The sequence below is a fragment of the Podarcis tiliguerta genome (genome assembly GCF_965153285.1).
Source record: "Podarcis tiliguerta genome assembly, chromosome: 11".
Taxonomy (NCBI): Eukaryota; Metazoa; Chordata; class Lepidosauria; order Squamata; family Lacertidae; genus Podarcis; species Podarcis tiliguerta.
Genome location: NC_139544.1, coordinates 34,943,874 through 34,962,516, shown reverse-complemented (window position 1 = coordinate 34,962,516; position 18,643 = coordinate 34,943,874). Strand labels below are relative to the sequence as shown.

The window sequence follows — 18,643 nt, the reverse complement described above, 5'->3', positions numbered from 1 at the left end:
GCAAGGAAGATTTTTTTGGTTGCAGGGTAAAATTTGAGAATCAACATTATACTTTGGGGGAATTGCTTTTGTCACTGAAATACTGTGAAAACTGAAATTGCAATGTTGCTGCCTTTGAAGCATATCTGAAGTTTGGTATAGTTGGATTCCTTGTGTTTCATATAAAAGAAACATTAGGTGCACATATTTGTTTTTGCCCCTTATAAGGCTGTGCAGTGGGTTTCTTCAGCTGCCTAGAATGATCAGTTAAGAAATCATGTAGCTGGGAAACAGTAGGAATGGGTAACGTAACCTTGCTGGCAATCTGTCTGCTAGTAAATGCAGAAGGAACAATAAATAAAATGACAGGTGGTGATTTCATTATTAAACCCTCAAATTAAGGCCCCCCCCTTCTGTCTTTTCTGTGGGTGTCACTTATTGTTATATAATACTCAACAGACTCTCTTCCTTCTGAACTGTCAAATGAAACCATGAATGGTTTTCATGTTTCATAGCACCGTCTTAGCTTTGTTGGTGGTAGTCAGAACTGAAGCTTTCATCCATTCCCCTCCCTCCTCCATCCCCAGTGATTGGAACAAGGCTGTGTGAACATTCCACATGGAGAAATGAACCAAAATGAATGCTCCAAGCTGGAACGTAGGATCTACAGTCTTATGACCCAAGTCCTGGATTCTGTACTCAACTGAAGAAATACTGCAATGCCATGACGCTGATCTTTCACTGTCTTTTGCTAGCTCACCTTGCTGAATTGGTGTGTAATTATAAACAAAACACAAAATACATGTGTTGATACATGTATGTGGCTCTACTTTATTTGCTTGCTTTAGAGAAGAAAAATACAACTTTTGGGTCACCAACTTGGTTTATTGCTTTAACTTTTGAATAATTTGAAAAGCTTTTGTTTACTGTGGATCTTCATCATAAGACACTTGCACAGCTTCCATTTTGTGTATGTCTAAAAAAAGCACAAAGGACAAATGCACATATAACATACTGTATGTGCTTTATATACACAAAAACCTGTGTGTTGTAACTTTTTTTCCTTCAGGTTTTCAGTAAACTCTGTGTCTTTCGGGGGGGATTTTTTGTTTGCTTTGTATAATCATAGTTCATTGCTGCTGGTTTCTATGATAAATCATATTGTTATGTAAGACATCTCTTAATATGAGAGGGTTGTCGAGATCCTCATGACTGCCTTTTCTATGGTCTTGCTCCTATGAAGATCTCCAGGGTTCTGATGGAGTAAGTGTGAAAAGCTTTATTTTCCCCTCCCCCAGATATCTTTATATTTCTATTGTATTTTTTAGTTGTGTACAATGTGCTACAGAAATTTAGTTATTGAACATGATCCAGAATTTCTAAATAGGTAGAGGACGTGAACAAGAAGGTGTGAGCACCCGAAAAAGCTAGAGAAGTGTCTTGCCCAGGTTGTGTGTGATGGCCTTGCTTTCTTGCAATCTGATTTCCTGAAGCTGCAAGAAGTTAACACTGTGTAATATTTATTAAAGTAAATTGGAATACATAATATAACATTCCCAGTCACAAAGAAAGAGCAAATATGCTGTTTTCTGGTCCTGCATGTTTGTTTGCTTTCTGTTCAATAAAGCTGTGTTATGAAGTTCATACATACAACCTTTCATACATGTAATATTTGCCCCCCCCATCTGCATTGTAAAATGTAAAAATCCATAAAAGCAAAAAAGCAAAGTTCCCCTTAGTTGCTGTGAGAACTTAACTTTCAAGGATATGCCTGTCTGTGATGCCAACAAATAACATGAAAAGTGAACTGTGACAAAAGACCGGTCGTCCTTTTGAGGAAATGTCTCACTTGGTGGTTGTGCTTTTAAATGGAGATTATTCAGAGGATTTGTTTTGTTTTTTTAGCTGTTAGATCAACTTGTGTATATATAAAGAGAGAGAGAGACGAGATTTGGATATATTTTTGAAAAGAAAGCAGAAAGTCTTATTTCGTATAGAGTAACTGATGCCTGAAAACAAAGACAGTACTTTTTAATGAAGATACAGCTGATGAAAATCGTTGAGGTTGGAAGCAAGTTTTCTTGGTTATGGCTGGTGTGTCGTAGATATGCTAAGGTAGACACACTATGGTTGATTTATACACATGCACACAGATTCCATGTTTTTTAGTCTCCTTTATTTGCCTTTCTCTAAATAATGTGCATGGAATATGCCTTATTACAGAATAATTCTGATCATGATTTGAAAATGTAGAAGAGAAGTGCCTATGGGGTAATGCCAGTAAGGCAAGTAAGTTGAGAAATTTGATCTGTTTACTATATCACCAGTAAGCATTTTATATACAGTTTCTTATACCTCAGATACGTTTAATCTTTTTACAATCAACTGAAGGATAAAATTGTTCATTCACCATAGCCACTGATGGGAACTTCAACAATGCTTAGACCCCAAATGCAGATTTAGCAATTTGCCATTTCTGGTAATGATCATGGAAGACATGCAAGTAACTCTAATTTAATTGGATAGCTTTATTATACAAAGAGATGGAAAGTTTACAAAGCAGTATATAAATCTTAATATCATTAGTTGCATTTGCACTAAATGTGATGTATTTTGCAATTCTGTAAATAAAAATTACACTAAATATACTATTTGTAAAGAATACATTTTACTTTTCGACAAGCGGAGTCACTTTATTAGAGCTAGCCCTGCCCAACTGATAACTGGAGGCTTCCTGGGATATATGGCAAGAGCTTTTAAAAAAAAACCCCAATGATGACATGGAAGCTTCCCCTAAGAAACTGACAGGCTCAGTCAGCCCATGCAAAGAACCTTTCCCCCAGCAGAGAACTCTTTTCTTCCCCATCTCTGGCCCTTCCAAATGAGTCATTCCATCAAAACCCTCATTCTGCCTATCCATATCCTCCTTTGTCATTGGCAATAGCTGGTGAACACATGCTTCAGTCCCTTTTCCTTGACTTCTGCATGAACTTGACAATACAGTTGCCCTCTATGTATGTGGAGCCTTCCCCAAAGGTGGCTTTGCCTCCTCAGTGCCTGTTTGTTGCATTGAAAGCCTGACTTTGCCACCACATAAATTGATTTCTGTTAAATGATGGACCTCGCTGTTGCGATGGGTGGGGTAGAAGATGGAAAAGAAGGTCAGGAAACAAGCACTGCTCATTTCTCCCTGATTTTTAGACCCTTTTAATATTTTCTTTTCCGCTCTGTCTAAATCTCACAAATTTCTTGGGGTGGGGGTGGGGTGCGTTATTTGACCTTAAAAGAAGTTAACTCTCATCTTATTGGGCTGAGCTGGCTCATAATAAAGTTGTACTGCTTCTCCTTAATCAAATTGTCAAGTCAAACTTTTCACTGATCTTTCTGTCCACTGTTGTATATGAAGCTGTATTTGAGTTGCCACTGTTCATCTACATACTCAAAACATGAATAATTTCAAAGAGTATCTTGAGTGTGTAGAGTGTGACTGTTCTATGATAGCTTTATGATTCTGTTAACCTTAAAAACAAACAAACAGCTAAACTGAGTTGGCTCTTCCATGTTACAATCACAAATTTAAAAACCAGTATTTAAAAGTGAAAAGTATTAAAAGATATTACAAACAAATTTCTGTTTTGTAGTTATTTTTAATACTTGGAAGTGCTCAAGTGAAATGGTTTTGTTTTTAAAAATATAATGAATGGATCTAAAAATAGCTTGATATACATCAGTAACTATTTGTCTCTCTGCACTGATGAAGGTGGTATAGAGTTTAGGTTGACAAATAAAGTTAGCAACTTCCATAGAGCTCAGTTGACACCCCACATGCAGTGGCAAACTCTGAATATGGTGAGATTTTAGTATGAGTGATCAACGTGTGCGTACACAATCCAACCAGATATTGGGTACATGGAGCATGTGTACAATGAGAGCCACATGGTTGGGAGGGGGCATGTGTTGGAATGAACCCTTTTTTTGCATCTTTATATAGAGAGACTGAAAATTATCCCTTGATCTGACATATATTCTGAAGATAAGGCTAAGAACATTTATTTCATGACCCACACACTTTGGTACTATTGATTTTGAGCCAATTCACACCAATGAGATGGCAGTTTATTGCAACTTCCAGTTTTAGAATGGCTCGGCAAATCCTCAGCGTGAACCAGACGACACAACCAAAAGCCACTTCCTCTACCACAGAGATATGTTCCGTACCTCCTGCCTTCACACAGGTAGTTGGTAGCTGGTTGCTGGTAGTGGGTGGCATTTACAACCTATTGGAAAGAATAAAGTTGAGGGATGGGGAGAGGTCTGTAGTTCAGTCATAGAGCACATGTCTTGTATGCACAAGGTCCCAGGTTCAGATTAGATTACTAGCTAAATGAATAAATAGTCTGATCTGGTACAAGACAGCTTTGTGTGTGCTGCTTTGATCTAACATGATAGGGACTGCAAACTTTCAGCTACAGGGTTCTTCCTTAATAAAGAACATTATTCATTTCTTTGAGGTTCTTCTTCAAAACAGACTTCAAGTGTTCCACATAAAACTGGATGAGATTTATTCAGAGGACCATCTCGGAAGATGAATGAAACATTAGCATTTCCTTAAAATATACATTTTTTAAAAAAAACAACTCTAGACCAACATCAGCAATTGAAAACTGAGTTTTTTTCAGGCCCATTTAAAAGTGACTAAAGGCAGCCAAATGTATGCCATATAAGAGCAAGTTGCACAGTGACTGGGCCACCACTGAAAAGGCCCTGTCTTGTGACTGTTATGACCAGCCTTAATCGTAGACCTTCAAGCAGGGCCCTCTGTAACCAAGTGGGATTTTTGTATGGGTTCAGGCAGTCAGGTCTCAAACCTTTGGGCCCAGAAATGCATTGGTAACCAGTACGACTGATATATTTGACCCACACCAGTAGCTTAGGCAGCTGTTGTCTGCACCAACTGGAGTTTTGAACCATCTTCAATGGTAGCTGCACTTAGATTACATTGCAGTAATCTAGCTAAGGTTGCCATATTTCCAAAATAGTTTTTTGGGGGATTGTTGTACAGTTTAAAAACAAAAACCACCACCCCTTGCCATACATCCGGGTTTTCTGGACATTTTGCCGATTTAGCTAAAATCCCCCTGGACACCTTTTTGATGCCCAATTCCCGGACGTGTCTGGGAAAACCCAGACGCATGGCAACCCTAAAGACAATCTATAACTAGAGAATGAGTAACTCTGACAAGGTCTGCTTTATCTACAAAGGGGTGCAAATCAGCTAAAGAAAACTGGGAGGGGGTGGAATCCAGGACTGGTCATTTCCAGGTCTAGCCACTACTTTCAATTTGCCCACAATGGGCCTGAGTTACTCCAGCATATTGTGGAGATATTTAAATTGCGGCTCCTAGCTGCCCAGTGCTCACCAGAGCACACTGCTGCTGCTTGCCTTTGCCACCACCATCTAATAAACATGCCAAGGCACACAGAAATGGGAAGGAAATTGCCAAAGGTCATCTTCAAATCTCTGGTTGCCTCCAGCACATTATTTTAATTATTATGTATTAATGTATATACCACTTGATACCAACAGGTGGCACAAAAACCAGACACAAAAATTGAAATGTAAAGAGGACCCTTTGGACTGAAAACCTGTGAGCTTTTGGACTGAATTTTTCAGTCCCTCTGAACACAGGGATTTACATCTGAGTACATGTGCTTAGCATTGCACTGTCGTCCAAGTAAAAATTTGTCTTTGTCTTCAAGGAACTCCCATCTGAAAGCCTGTGGATGTCTAAAGGGCTCGTTTTTAAATTATTGTGCTGTTTTTAAAAATGGAGCTTTTTAGCCTGTCCTGGGATTACTTGTGGTGAAGGACAGCCTGAAAATATTTTATTTTATTACTTTTTCAAGAAACAATATAATCACAAGCACAACATTATCAAAACAATTGGTTCCCCACCTTCTACCCCTCCCCCAGAAAAGAAAACTAATGTAGCAGATTTCCCATAAATCTGTATGTGTTGGTGCCAGACATCAGATCATCTGAATACTTTATAAAGGGGTGCCATGTTTTAGCAGAATTGTCCATATCAGTTGCATCAATTCAGGGTGTGTATTCTCTTTGTTTCACAGATAAAGCCATTGTCCATACTTCTGTTTCCACTGTGTCATATGTAGATGACCAAGTCTTTTCCATTTTTATTTATTTTTTGGTGTGAGAAATTGTGCTGCTACAGGAAGAAAAGTGATAAGTTCCTTGTGCAATAATTTAAGCTGAATATCTTTTTTAAATGTTAATAAACCTAGGCATGGGTTGCATTGTACATCCTGATTTGTAATTTTGCTTATTTCTGTAAATACCCTTTTGCAAAATGCACTAATTCACAGGTCCACCACATATGGAAAATCGTGTCCATTACCTTGCACTCTCTCCAGTATGCTGCAAAAATATGTTTAAATTATTACAGTTTGAGACCTTCTCCATAAAAAAAGCGAAACAGGAGAAACTGGTAGCTAGGAATGGAGGAAAATTGCCTCATGCTGCTAAGTCAGCTCAGTATTATCTGCTCTGACCCAGAGCAGCACTCCAGGATTTCAAACAGGATTCTCCTCCAGCCCAGCTGGAGATGTTGGGAATGAACCTGGGACTTTCTGTGTGCAAACCTAATGCTCTGTCTCTGAGCTACAGCCCTTCCCCAAGGTAGAATAATACAAAAAAAGCTAGACTGGCGCTGTGGGTTAAACTTGCCGATCAGAAGGTTGGTGGTTCAAATCCCCATGACGGGGTGAGCTCCCATTGCTTGGTCCCAGCTCCTGCCAACCTAGCAGTTTGAAAGCACGTCAAGTTGCAAGTAGATAAATAGATACCGCTCCGGCGGGAAGATAAATGGCGTTTCTGTGCACTGCTCTGGTTTGCCAGAAGCGGCTTAGTCATGCTGTCCACATGACCCAGAAGCTGTACGCCGGCTCCCTCGGCCAATAAAGCGAAATCAGCACTGCAACCCCAGAGTCGGTCACAACTGGACCTAATGGTCAGGGGTCCCTTTACCTTTTTATTTAATTTATGGCAACATGATTTTCACGTATTGTGCATATTAATGGTTATTAGGCCCAGATTTCCAAACTAGTTACATTTAAATCCTTTGTTTCTACGGAGAGCCTAAAACTTAATTTTAACCAACCGAAACAATTGTGAACCCCCATCTCTGTCTTAGGACTATAATACCACAAACTTCTATAACAATAAGCTCAGGACTGCTGCCTTTTCCTGTTCAGCAAGTTTGCCTTTCAACTGCACTTTTACGTCCTGCAAAAGCAAACGATTGATTTGCTTTTGTTTTATTACCTACTTTGGATTCTCATTTTACATTTTTCTGTTATGTTAAGTATACAAATTTAAGAAGTAATAATAACTAACCATAAGCAGCCCCACTACATTCCTAAGTATATAAAGCTCCAGAAGTGTGCACAAGGGGGCAGGCAAGTCTAAAATGTACTCTCTGGTTGCAATCCTTTTACACCCTTACCTGAGCAGGCATGCATAGGATTGCACTGCTACTGTGACTTAAGGTGCTTCTACACTTTCTTATCAGAGCCAGCCAAGGAGTCGGCGATTCTTCAACTGTCTCTCTCATCTGCAGTTCATGGTCTGTAGCAGGGAACTCAATGAGCATTGGCCCTAGAAATCAGTAGCTGCCTGAGCGTCCAGTGAAGCGGAGCAGCTTGTGCCTGAGCTGGTGTGATGTGATGAAAAGGCAGCTGATTGGCTCTCCTGGCACTGGTGAGACTATGCCATGGTTACTGCAGAGACAGGGGCTTGGGTTGGTCTGAAAATTTCACTGTACGATAAGATACAGGGTACATTTTGCTGAGCTTTCTTTGCTTCGTGTTTTGTTGCTTTTAAAGCAACTGGTCTTGTTCACATAATATTAAGGTGTGAGTTTCTTTTGCAGTGGCTCCTGCTGGAGCATTAGAAAAAAAATATATGCAATAAAGTTGTTTTGTTGGTATGTTCACCTCTCTCCCCCCCAAAAATCCCATCCTGTTGCAGATTTGAGCCAATGCAAATATTCCATTCTTCTTGCATGGACCAATGTGAGGATTATTTAGACAACTGGTGGGTGAATTTTCTGCCTGAGGTAGAGCAGCAAATGACATGTGTACACACACACACACACACAGCCCACCATTAATTCAGCATAGACAAGTACCGGTATTCAAGACTCTTCAAGTTATTTTAGCACCCGTGGCAGAAAATTCCTCACCTCTCCCCTGGCAGTAAAAATGCAAGACCAAATTCAGTAACTCATAATTTGCTGCCCTTTCATGATCCCCCAAAACTGTCTCCAACACCTAGGGCAAAATCAATGGATAACCCCTAGCCCCAACAGACTGCCTAGGGAGCAATCAGTCCCTTACTAGGGATCAAGGGCCTGCTAACCCATGACCATCCCAAGCAGGGTCTGCTGCTTTTGTTGTTGTAACAACTCTAGCAACACTCTAGTATGTTTTCCTCACACTTCCTTCACTTAAGAAAGTAGACCTAGGAAGCTGCCTAATAGTGAGGTAAACCATTGGCCCATTGAGCTCAGAATTGCACTTCTGGCAGCAGCTTTCCAGGGTTTTAGGCAGGGGGCATTCCTAGCCCCACCTGGAGATGCTAGGACTTGGACTCGAGACCTTCTGTGACAGAAGGCAGATGCTCTCTCACTGAGCTGCGGCCTTCCCCTAGGTCTGACCTGACCTGCAGACAACTTGAGGCAGCTCCATGGTTGCCATGGAGACCGTGAAGTTCTGAGCTGGCCCAGTCAAAGTAGCCTCAGCATGGATAGTGAAATCTCTAAATACCAGTGTCCTGAGGTTCTTCAACATCACACCCAAACAATATCACCTTTGCCAGCTCAGTCATGTATGCTGTTGGGCAGTAAGGTAAAAAAGAGGTAAAGCACCCCATGACTGTTAAGTCCAGTCAAAGACTATGGGGTTGCGGCTGAGGGAGCCGGCATTTGTCCACAGACAGCTTTCGAGGTCATGTGGCCAGCATGACTAAACAGCTTCTGGCGCAACGAAACACTGTGACAGAAACCATGGAAATGCCATTTACTATCCCGTCACAGTGGTACCTATTTATCTACTTGCACTGGCATACTTTTGAACTGCTAGGTTGGCAGAAGCTGAGACGGAGCAATGGGAGCTCACCCCGTCACACAGATTCAAACCGCCGACCTTCTGATCAGCAAGCCCAAGAGGCTCAGTGGTTTAGACCACAGCGCCACCCCCATCCCGCAAAGATGGGCAGTACACCAACAGCACCCTCAGTCTGCCCACTGGCCCAACACAAGGTCCAAGTGTTTAAGGCTCACCCAAGAATAGAGAGATTTCCTGGTGGGCAAGTTGGAATTTTATGGACTACAATGACTTCCCACCCCTCCAAAGGGAAGTTAATGCTGTGCCAGGTACCTGGGTGAGTAAAAGTGAGTCAGATTCACTCAACCCAACTTGCCCAACAGGCCTCATGAATACAGACTACATCCGTTCTCTCACCCTCAATCAATGCTTCTGAATACCAGTTGCTGGAAACCACAGGAAGGGAGGGTGCTATTGTGCTCAAATTCTGCTTGTGGATTTTCCACAGACATCTGACTGGTCACTGTGAGAACAGGATGCTGGACTAGATGGGCCTTTGGCCTGACCCAGCAGTCTCTCCGTATGCCCTTATGTTCTTGTCACAGATGACTGTGGTCTTCTTATGAACTGATCTGCTACCATATGAAACCATCAGCACCATGTCAACGGCCCTAGGAACCAGACCACAAGCTACTTGTAATGTAGGGTGAATGGAGGAAACATTCTTCAGCCGTCTAAGGCAGCTACAGTGGTATCTTGGGTTACAGACGCTTCAGGTTACAGACTCTGCTAACCTAGGAATAGTACCTCAGGTTAAGAACTTTGTTTCAGGATGAGAACAAAAATCGCGCGACAGCGGTGTGGCAGCAGCAGGAGGCCCCATTAGCTAAAGTGGTGCTTCAGGTTAAGAACATTTTCAGGTTAAGAACGGACCTCTGGAACGAAATAAGTTCTTAACCCGAGGTACTACTGTATTGAGTTTTAAAATGAATGATGTATATGCTCCCAGTCAAGGGTGGCCCATCCCGTTTTGCCACCTGAGGCTAAATGGGTATGGGCACTTGCCCACTGCCTCCCACACCCCACTTTCATTGCATGAACTCAGCAAAAAGGGCAGCGTTCCACAATGCTTTGGTGCTCGCCTCGTCCGCCTCAGCAGAGGGGAAGACAAGTGTCAAAGTGGTGCAACAGAACGTGCTCCCTCACTAAGTTCGGTGAGAGAAGGAGCGTTCTGCAATGTTTTGATGTTTATATCCTCCACCCCAGAGGGAAGACAAGCTGCAACGCCACTCACTGGAAAACTCCCAGTCAGAGGGAGTGTTCCACTGATGACATTCTAAACAAGAGCCTTCCAAAGAACAACATGATCAAAACCCTCTAAAAGCCTTACTAACAGAAGCAAGGAGAATAACCAGGATGGTTCTGCTGGTAAAGGATGGTCATGTCAGGGTGACTATGGGTAGAGAACACTAATCCTGGTTTTATGAATTTCTCTTACCTGAAAGGGTAAGATCAAAGAATTCTCAAAATTAGAAATAACCTTTACAAACACCAGTATGATTGCCTTAGATGAGAGAGGCTGCTAATCCTTCATGGAAATGGAATTTTTGGGTAGGAAAGGACATGCAGAGAATAAATGAGCTGCCCTTGAGCCTATTTCCAAATTACGTCAAACTCATTAACCTTATTATATAACACAATTGGTTCTGCATATCACACAACCATATTGGACTTTTTCCTTTTTAAAATTATTATTATGTAACCCTCTTAGAAGTCCTAGAACTTTTTTAATGTGAATTTTTGTTTTGTTTTATTTATGTTGTTCCTCTCACTTTTAAAGACAAACACTCTATTCTCGATGTGAGCATTCAATTGAATATTATGTGGGGGGGGGGCTCTAAAAACCTTACTAAATGGACGCAAGGAGAATAAGAAGGATGCTCTTGCTTAGAAAGGACAGTCATGTCAGGGTTACTGTTGACAGGAAAGACAGTGCTCTTATTCTATGGGTATCCATTTCACATACTTCCACAAGGAAGGGAATTTCTAGGAAAACAGCTGGTGACACAACAAGCGAGTTTGGGGAATTGCTAAATGCTACCCAGGGACATGCACACCTTATTTTGGAAAGCCTGTTCTAGTCAAGATGAGGCCTGCACCTCTCAAAGTGCCAAGAAAAGTTGTTACTTTTGGGAAACAAGAATCCTGATGCTTGAATTCCTCTTATTTGAAAGGGTGAAAAGTGGTAAGATGATCAAAGAATTGTCAAAATTAGACATAATCTTTACAAACATCATGATTCATCTTGCTTTGAAGGGAGCAGAGCTGCTACAATTGCCTTAGGCGAGAGGGAGTGCTAATCCTTCATGGAGATGGAATACCTTGAGTAGGAAGGGACACGCACAACAATTTATCAGAGATTAAGTGAGCTGCCCTTGAGCCTAAGTTTCCAAATTATGTCAAACTCCTCAACCTTATTTCCATATAGTACAAGTTGTCCTATTACAGACTCATGTTGGGAGTTACCCTGTGTTTTGTATTACGCAACCAACCGTAATAGGGAGGCACTTTCTTCTGCAGCAGAACCAGCCTTTAGTTACTGCTCAGTCCTTTGCTCTTTTTTCAAAAGATATATTTTATTAGATTTCCAAAAAGTTCACATAGGCATTCCAATACATTTCCCCCCCCCCTTTCGTTTTGCCAACTTCCCATTCCATTTCCCATGGTGTTTTTTATTTCATCCCTTTGCTTCACCCTACCTTCCCTCTTTTATATCATAATACAATAATCTCTAATTACTTCTGTTGCTCATAGTTCAAATCCTACTCGTGAATTCATCATACTATAATATTTCTTTAAATTGTCTGAAAAAAGCTTCCATTATTCCCTAAAGCAATAATCATTAAGTTATGTTATTTTAGCTGTTAACTTTGGCATTCAAGACCTCAAGGGGTGAGTCTTTGTTCTCTACCCCATGTGCCATTATGACAACAGTTCTGCCTCAGCAGCACTTGGGGTAGGTAGGAGCAGGGGCGTAGCTAGTTCCTCTGGTACCCGGTGCGGTGGGGGCGGGGAGACCCTCCCACGGGGCTGCCACCTGTGAACCTCGTGCGGGCCCCCCCAAACAGATTGACATGTCGGAAATCCACTGGGGGGGGTGAGAAGATTGCTCCCTGAGCAGATCCGCCACAACGATTGGCGTGTCAGCAATCCGCCCAGGGGGCAATCTTGTCACTCTCCTTAGGCATAATACCCGGAGCGGGGTGCCCCTCCACCCCCCCATATCCCTACGCCAGTGGGTAGGAGAAGGCAATTCGGAGGAGACACAGAAACAGGCTAGTGTAGTCAGTTAAGTTAATCTCTACCTGGCGTGCTCTGGTCTATGGGGTCACGAAGAGTCAGACACAACTAAACGACTAAACAACAACAACAAATGTTTATATATGGACTACCTAGTTTCTTTTATTCTTGTTCTCCACCTAACAAAGGAACCTGTGCATATCACCTAAGATTGGAGGTAGAACTGAGTAAAAACTGGTTGTTGTATTTGCAAAGATGGTGGATCAGCCATTATGCGTCTCAGGCCCTCCCAAGGGGCCTGGGTGCAGCATGAAAACAGCGAAGCACCTTAAAGGGACTCACTGAAATGTCTCACACTCTACCTGAAAAATACATCTTGTAGAAAAGTATCCAAACCACTACTGGTTTGAATAGTCTTCTCCCTTTCCCTGTTTTGTGTTTTTCTTTTTAACAATCTAGGCTGATGAAGAGTTCTGGGGAACTTAAAAGCTTGCAGATTGTTTTGTTGCACACAGTAGGAAATATTTTTAAAAGTTTACTTCACCATCCTTCTCCAAAACCACTGTGACTGGAGCATTCTGAATTCAATGTGATGGGGTTTCCTCACATTTCTTACCCTTAGGCATTTTATTTTATTTTTTCCATTCTACCCCTACATGCCTCACATATTGTTTTTATGCACCTCTTGTAATTTCCTCTGGCATTCTCTTTTCACGCTCGGTTTGCATCTTATTCTCTCCATCCCTCAGTTCTCAGATGACTTGTTTCTTTTGTTCCTCCTTTGGTCCTTTTGTGTTTGCTTCTTCCTATCTCATCCCCTTCCTTCCTGTTCCAGTTTATTAATCAATTAATAAATAAAAACAGCAATATAATATATATTCACTTTTTATCTCACCTTCCCATTTTCTTCCACACCTCTTTTGGTCCTTCTACCACTTTGCAGCCTTCCTCCCTTTCACGCCAAACCCAAATTTATCTGTCTCCCCAACCCGTCTTACTCAGCAGACAAGGAACTGCTGCTCCTGGCCTTGTCCACTCAAAAGGCTTTGGCAGCTTCAGCAAGGGAAAAGGCACTGGACAGGCTATGCTATGGCAGCAAGGCTCGAGGCCCACTACTTGAGAAACACTGAGCTAAATTGAAAGATCATCCCCTTCACACTAAAGTTCAAAGGGTTTCCTTGGTCAGCTTCATTTCACTCTAAACACACACGCACACTCACATTTTGAGGGGCCCAAGTCCACAGTGAGGACTTTAGGTAATCTGTAAGGTAAAGATACCCCTGACCATTAGGTCCAGTCGTGACTAACTCTGGGCTTGCGGCGTTCATCTCACTTTATTGGCCGAGGGAGCCAGCGTACAGCTTCCAGGTCATGTGGCCAGCATGACTAAGCCGCTTCTGGCGAACCAGAGCAGCGCACGGAAACGCCGTTTACCTTCCCGCCGGAGCAGTACCTATTTATCTACTTGCACTTTGTGCTTTCAAACTGCTAGGTTGGCAGGAGCAGGGACCGAGCAATGGGAGCTCACCCCGTCGCGAGGATTTGAACCGCTGACCTTCCGATCGGCAAGTCCTTGGCTCTGTGGTTTAACCCACTTTGTTTGCTGGTCAGACAACCCAGCCACATGAAAACCTTTCCTGAGGCACTCTTATTCACTTTTTTTAATTATTCATTGCATTATCTCTCCAATGAGTTCCAGGTGGAGTGCCTGGTTTCCTCATCCAATCCCAACAACACTGTGAGGCAGATTAGGCTGAGAGTCCTTAACTGGATTAAGGTCACCCAGCAAGCTTCAAGGCCAAAGGGAGATTTGAACCTTGGTCTCCCAAATCTTAGTCTGATTCTATAGCCATTACATTACACCACACCACACTGGCTTTGTAATTTGGGAAGGACACAGAACCTATACACACCTATGTGATATACGCACTGGTAAAACCAATATGCTGCCTCTTTTTTCTATGTAAAAGAGATAAAGCTTCAGATAAAGTGGCTTAAGTTTATGAAATACAAAACAGGTTACCTGAGTTTCATCAGAATGCCTGCCTAGACTAAAGCATTAGATTATTGAGATCGTTTTTCTGACGCTGGATATTACATGGCCACCTAGGTAGAAAACCCATTATTTTTCCCTCAAATAAGGATGACTAGATTGTATCCTTGTAAAATATGAGCAATATTGTCAAGGAAATGTGAGAGTCAGGGCTGGGAGGTTATCTATCTATCTGCTCAAAGAAAGGTAAATTCATCAGTAAATCCAATGCTAATGGATCATCTCAGAGAATGATCAGTTTTAATGAGTCTACTCTGCTATCACTGATGCTACCACTGAAGTTACTCGTCAGCTGGAAAAAAAGATTTTATAAACAGAACATAATGTGATTTTATGGACCATCTCCCTGCCTCTACAGGAAGACTCATTCGGTTTTACACTAGTATTTTTGCAGGGCAGCACACTCATCTGTGGTCAATTAAGCAGTATAACCAAACCCAACTATTATGCAATTCATAATAGTATGTTCCATCTTGTGATGATATCTAACTTTGAATACAAAGCATTAAATGCCACCCTGAGCCCGGCTTTGGCTGGGGAGGGTGGGATATAAATAAAATAAAATAAAAGTTTATTATTATTATTATTTAAATGTTATGATTTCCCACAGTTTAGTTATATATAGCCATATAGTTATATATGGTATATAGCTTGTTTGCCCCATGCCTTTTTAATAATAATGATGATGATGATGATAACAACAACAACAACAACAACAGACCCTCCAAGTGTCCCTATTTTCCAGGGACAGTCCTGGATTTGCAGAAGCCATCCCGGTTTCTGATTTGATCCCAGAATGTCCTGCTTTTCCTTAGGATGTCCCTATTTTCATCTGAGAAATGTTGGAGGGTATGGAGTTATGCAACCCCTGAGCCAAGGAAATAAGTAACCATATAACCTTTAGAAGACACCTGAAGGCAGCTCTTTATAGGGACGGTTTTTTAATGTTTAACGGGTGGCATATAAATAAATAAATAATGATGATGATGATGCTAGTGATGATGATGGTAATGATGATGGAATAAAAGGGTAAAGGTACCCCTGCCCGTACGGGCCAGTCTTGACAGACTCTAGGGTTGTGCGCTCATCTCACTCTAGAGGCCGGGAGCCAGCGCTGTCCGCAGACACTTCCGGGTCATGTGGCCAGCGTGACAAGCTGCATCTGGCGAGCCAGCGCAGCACACGGAAACGCTGTTTACCTTCCCGCCAGTAAGCAGTCCCTATTTATCTACTTGCACCCGGGGGTGCTTTCGAACTGCTAGGTTGGCAGGCGCTGGGACCGAGCGACGGGAGCACACCCCGCCGCGGGGATTCGAACCACTGACCTTTCGATCGGCAAGTCCTAGGCACTGAGGCTTTAACCCACAGCGCCACCCGCGTCCGATGATGGAATAGGATGTCCCTATTTTCACTAGGGACGCAGGTGGCGCTGTGGGTTAAACCACAGAGCCTAGGACTTGCTGATCGAAAGGTTGGTGGTTCGAATCCCCGCAGCGGGGTGAGCTCCCGTTGCTCGGTCCCTGCTCCTGCCAACCTAGCAGTTCGAAAGCACCCCTAAGTGCAAGTAGATAAATAGGGACCGCTTTCTAGCGGGAAGGTAAACGGCATTTCCGTGTGCGGCGCTGGTCCTGGCTCGCCAGATGCAGCTTCGTCACGCTGGCCACGTGACCCGGAAGTGTCTTCGGACAGCACCGGCTCCCGGCCTCATGAGCGAGATGAGCACGCAACCCTAGAGTCGGTCACGACTGGCCCGTACGGGCAGGGGTACCTTTACCTTTACCTTATTTTCATTGGAGAAATACTGTTGTATACCACCCTCAGAAGATCACAGAGAGGTTCACAACATAAAAATACAACTTGAGAACACAAAATGCATAGTAAAACAAAAACATACCAATAACCCTCTTCCCACAAACACATTTCAAAGGCCATAGAATTTTAAGCAGCCGAAGGCCTGGCTATACAAAAATGTTTTTGCCTGGTGCCTAAAGATTTGTAATGAAGGTACCAGGCGAGCCTCCCTGGGGAGAGCACTCCACAAATGGGGACCCACCGCCCATGGTGTTTGGCAAGGAGCTATATTGGCGCCTATGAAGCCAGGAGAGACCATGGACCAGAAACTCAAAACGTTTGCTTTTCATCACTCTGCCAATGACTTCCTGCAGGGCCATTGGGATTGGGGTTGTGTCTGCTCTGCTCCGCCTCTCCTCCTCCCATGTCCATCCATTGTTTGCCTGCTTGCTTCCTCCACTAGCTTTCCTTTCTGCTCCCTCCCTCCCTTTTTCCTCCTCCTGCATCACTCGCCTGTTCTCTCCATCTTTTTTCTCCTCTGAGCCCTTCTGGATGCTCCACTCGCTCTTCTAATAGCACCACCAGCCAACTGGAGGGGGTGGGTTGTGTCGCAGGTCTGTTGTGAAGGCCCATGCCAGTGACCGGATCATACACCAAGGAGCCCAGAGGAGCTTGCATGCCTCACTTGGCCACCCAGAGCAGGTTCGGCACAGGTGGGAGGGAGGGAGGGCTTCTAGCTATTCCAAGCCAGAATGGAGAGGCGCAATTTTTGCATTCTCTTGGGCCTATGCCCTTTGTGGAGGCCTACCTAATCAACTCCTGGGTATCCCCCTAAAGGTAAATGGACTCCTGACCATTAGGTCCAGTCGTGGACGACTGGAGCTGCAGCGCTCATCCTGCTTTATTGGCCGAGGGAGCCAGCATACAGCTTCCAGGTCATGTGGCCAGCATGACTAAGCCACTTCTGGCAAACCAGAGCAGTGCATGGAAACGCCGTTTACCTTCCCACCGGAGTGGTACCTATTTATCTACTTGCACTTGACGTGCTTTCAAACTTCTAGGTGGGCAGGAGCTGGGACCAAGCAACGGGAGCTCACCCATCGCGGGGATTTGAACCGCAGACCTTCTGATCGGCAAGCCCTAGGCTCTGTGGTTTAACCCACAGAGCACCCACAGGTACACCCCTAGCCATGGCTGAAAAGGCCTATTCTCATGTTGCCATCCTCTGGACCTCTTAGGGAGGAGCCACACCAAGAGCCATTTAAGGATTTATAGTTCAAAACAAGCACTTTGAATTGGGCCCAGAAATTGGCAGCTAGTGCAATCGATTGGAGCAGTACGCTCAAAATGTCTTGCTCCAGTAAGCCACTGAAGTCTGCCGCAGCTGATAAAATTGAACCATGAGGAACCTCAAATTGAAGGCTCCATGGGGGCGAATAACACTCCCCAAGCATGAAACAACTTCCAAATAGTGGTGCCACCCCATCATTAACTTGGACAGCCACTGTAGAAGCCTACCATGGTTGATGATACAGAAAACTGTGTTCAGAGATCGAGAAGAATTAACAGGACACATTTCCCCTTTTTCCTGACAGCAGTGGCATAGCGTGGGTTGTCAGCACCCGGGGCAAGGCAAGTAATTTGCGCCCCCTAACCCGGGGCAAGGCAAGTAATTTGCGCCCCCCCCCCGCTGCACTGTCCCTCCCCCAGATAGTCCCTCGCTCTCTCTCCGCACCGCACCGCAGCGCACGCCTGGCACCCTCCCCTCCACAGTGGGCGGCGACCTGGCGGCTCGGATCAGATTCGCACAGCCAGCACTGCAGTGAGAGAGTGAGTGAGCCAGGTAGGGGCAGAGAGCTGCGAGTGCGAGTGCGCCCCCCCCAGATGTTGCGCCCGGTGCGGCCGGCCCCCCCTGCACCCCCCACGCTACGCCACTGCCTGACAGATGTCATCATACAGGGAGACCCAAGCAGTTTGTGTGCCTAAACCAGCCGTAAACACCCACTGAAATGGATCTGAAAAACCAGTTTCCTCCAAGAGCACCTGAATCTGATCCACAACTACCGACTCAAGAACCTTGCCCAAGAAGGGGAACTTGGCAATTGACCAGTAGTTTCTTAATTTCCTGAATCCAGGGAGGGTTTCTTGAGGAGTGGTTTTACTGCAGCCTCCTTCAAGCAGGCAGGAACCACCCGCTCTCACAAGAAGGCATTACTTCACTGGCCCAGTCAGCTGTTCCCTCAGCCATGAAGGACAAGGGCCCAGAGCACAACTGGTCCCCCTGATGGGAACAATCTGTCAGGGGCTCTCGGCTGGTTGCCCAGGAAATTTTAAAGACAAGGAAGAGTTCCTTACAGTCCTTTTTTATTTCAACAGCGTTGTCCTGAGTGAATCCTC

General features: G+C 43.8%; 1 protein-coding gene and 1 long non-coding RNA gene across 5 annotated transcripts in view; one reads left to right on the top strand and one right to left on the bottom strand.

Moving 5' to 3' along the window:
• CERT1 (ceramide transporter 1) overlaps positions 1 to 2,627 on the top strand; it is a 49,705-nt gene extending 47,078 nt beyond the window's left edge. For 2 of the 4 annotated variants that reach the window (XM_083404021.1, XM_083404023.1), the window contains one exon: positions 567 to 2,627. The gene's annotated coding sequence lies outside the window, so the exon portion shown is untranslated. Of the gene's footprint in view, positions 1 to 494 lie in introns of all 4 variants that reach the window. The other 2 variants (XM_083404024.1, XM_083404022.1) reach the window with 1 other exon arrangement.
• Positions 1,028 to 7,981, bottom strand: LOC310660191. The gene is made up of 2 exons (XR_014503289.1): positions 7,503 to 7,981; positions 1,028 to 6,206 (listed from the first exon to the last, which is right to left on the bottom strand). It is a non-coding gene; the product is annotated as an uncharacterized lncRNA (long non-coding RNA).
• Positions 7,982 to 18,643: the final 10,662 nt, after the last annotated feature.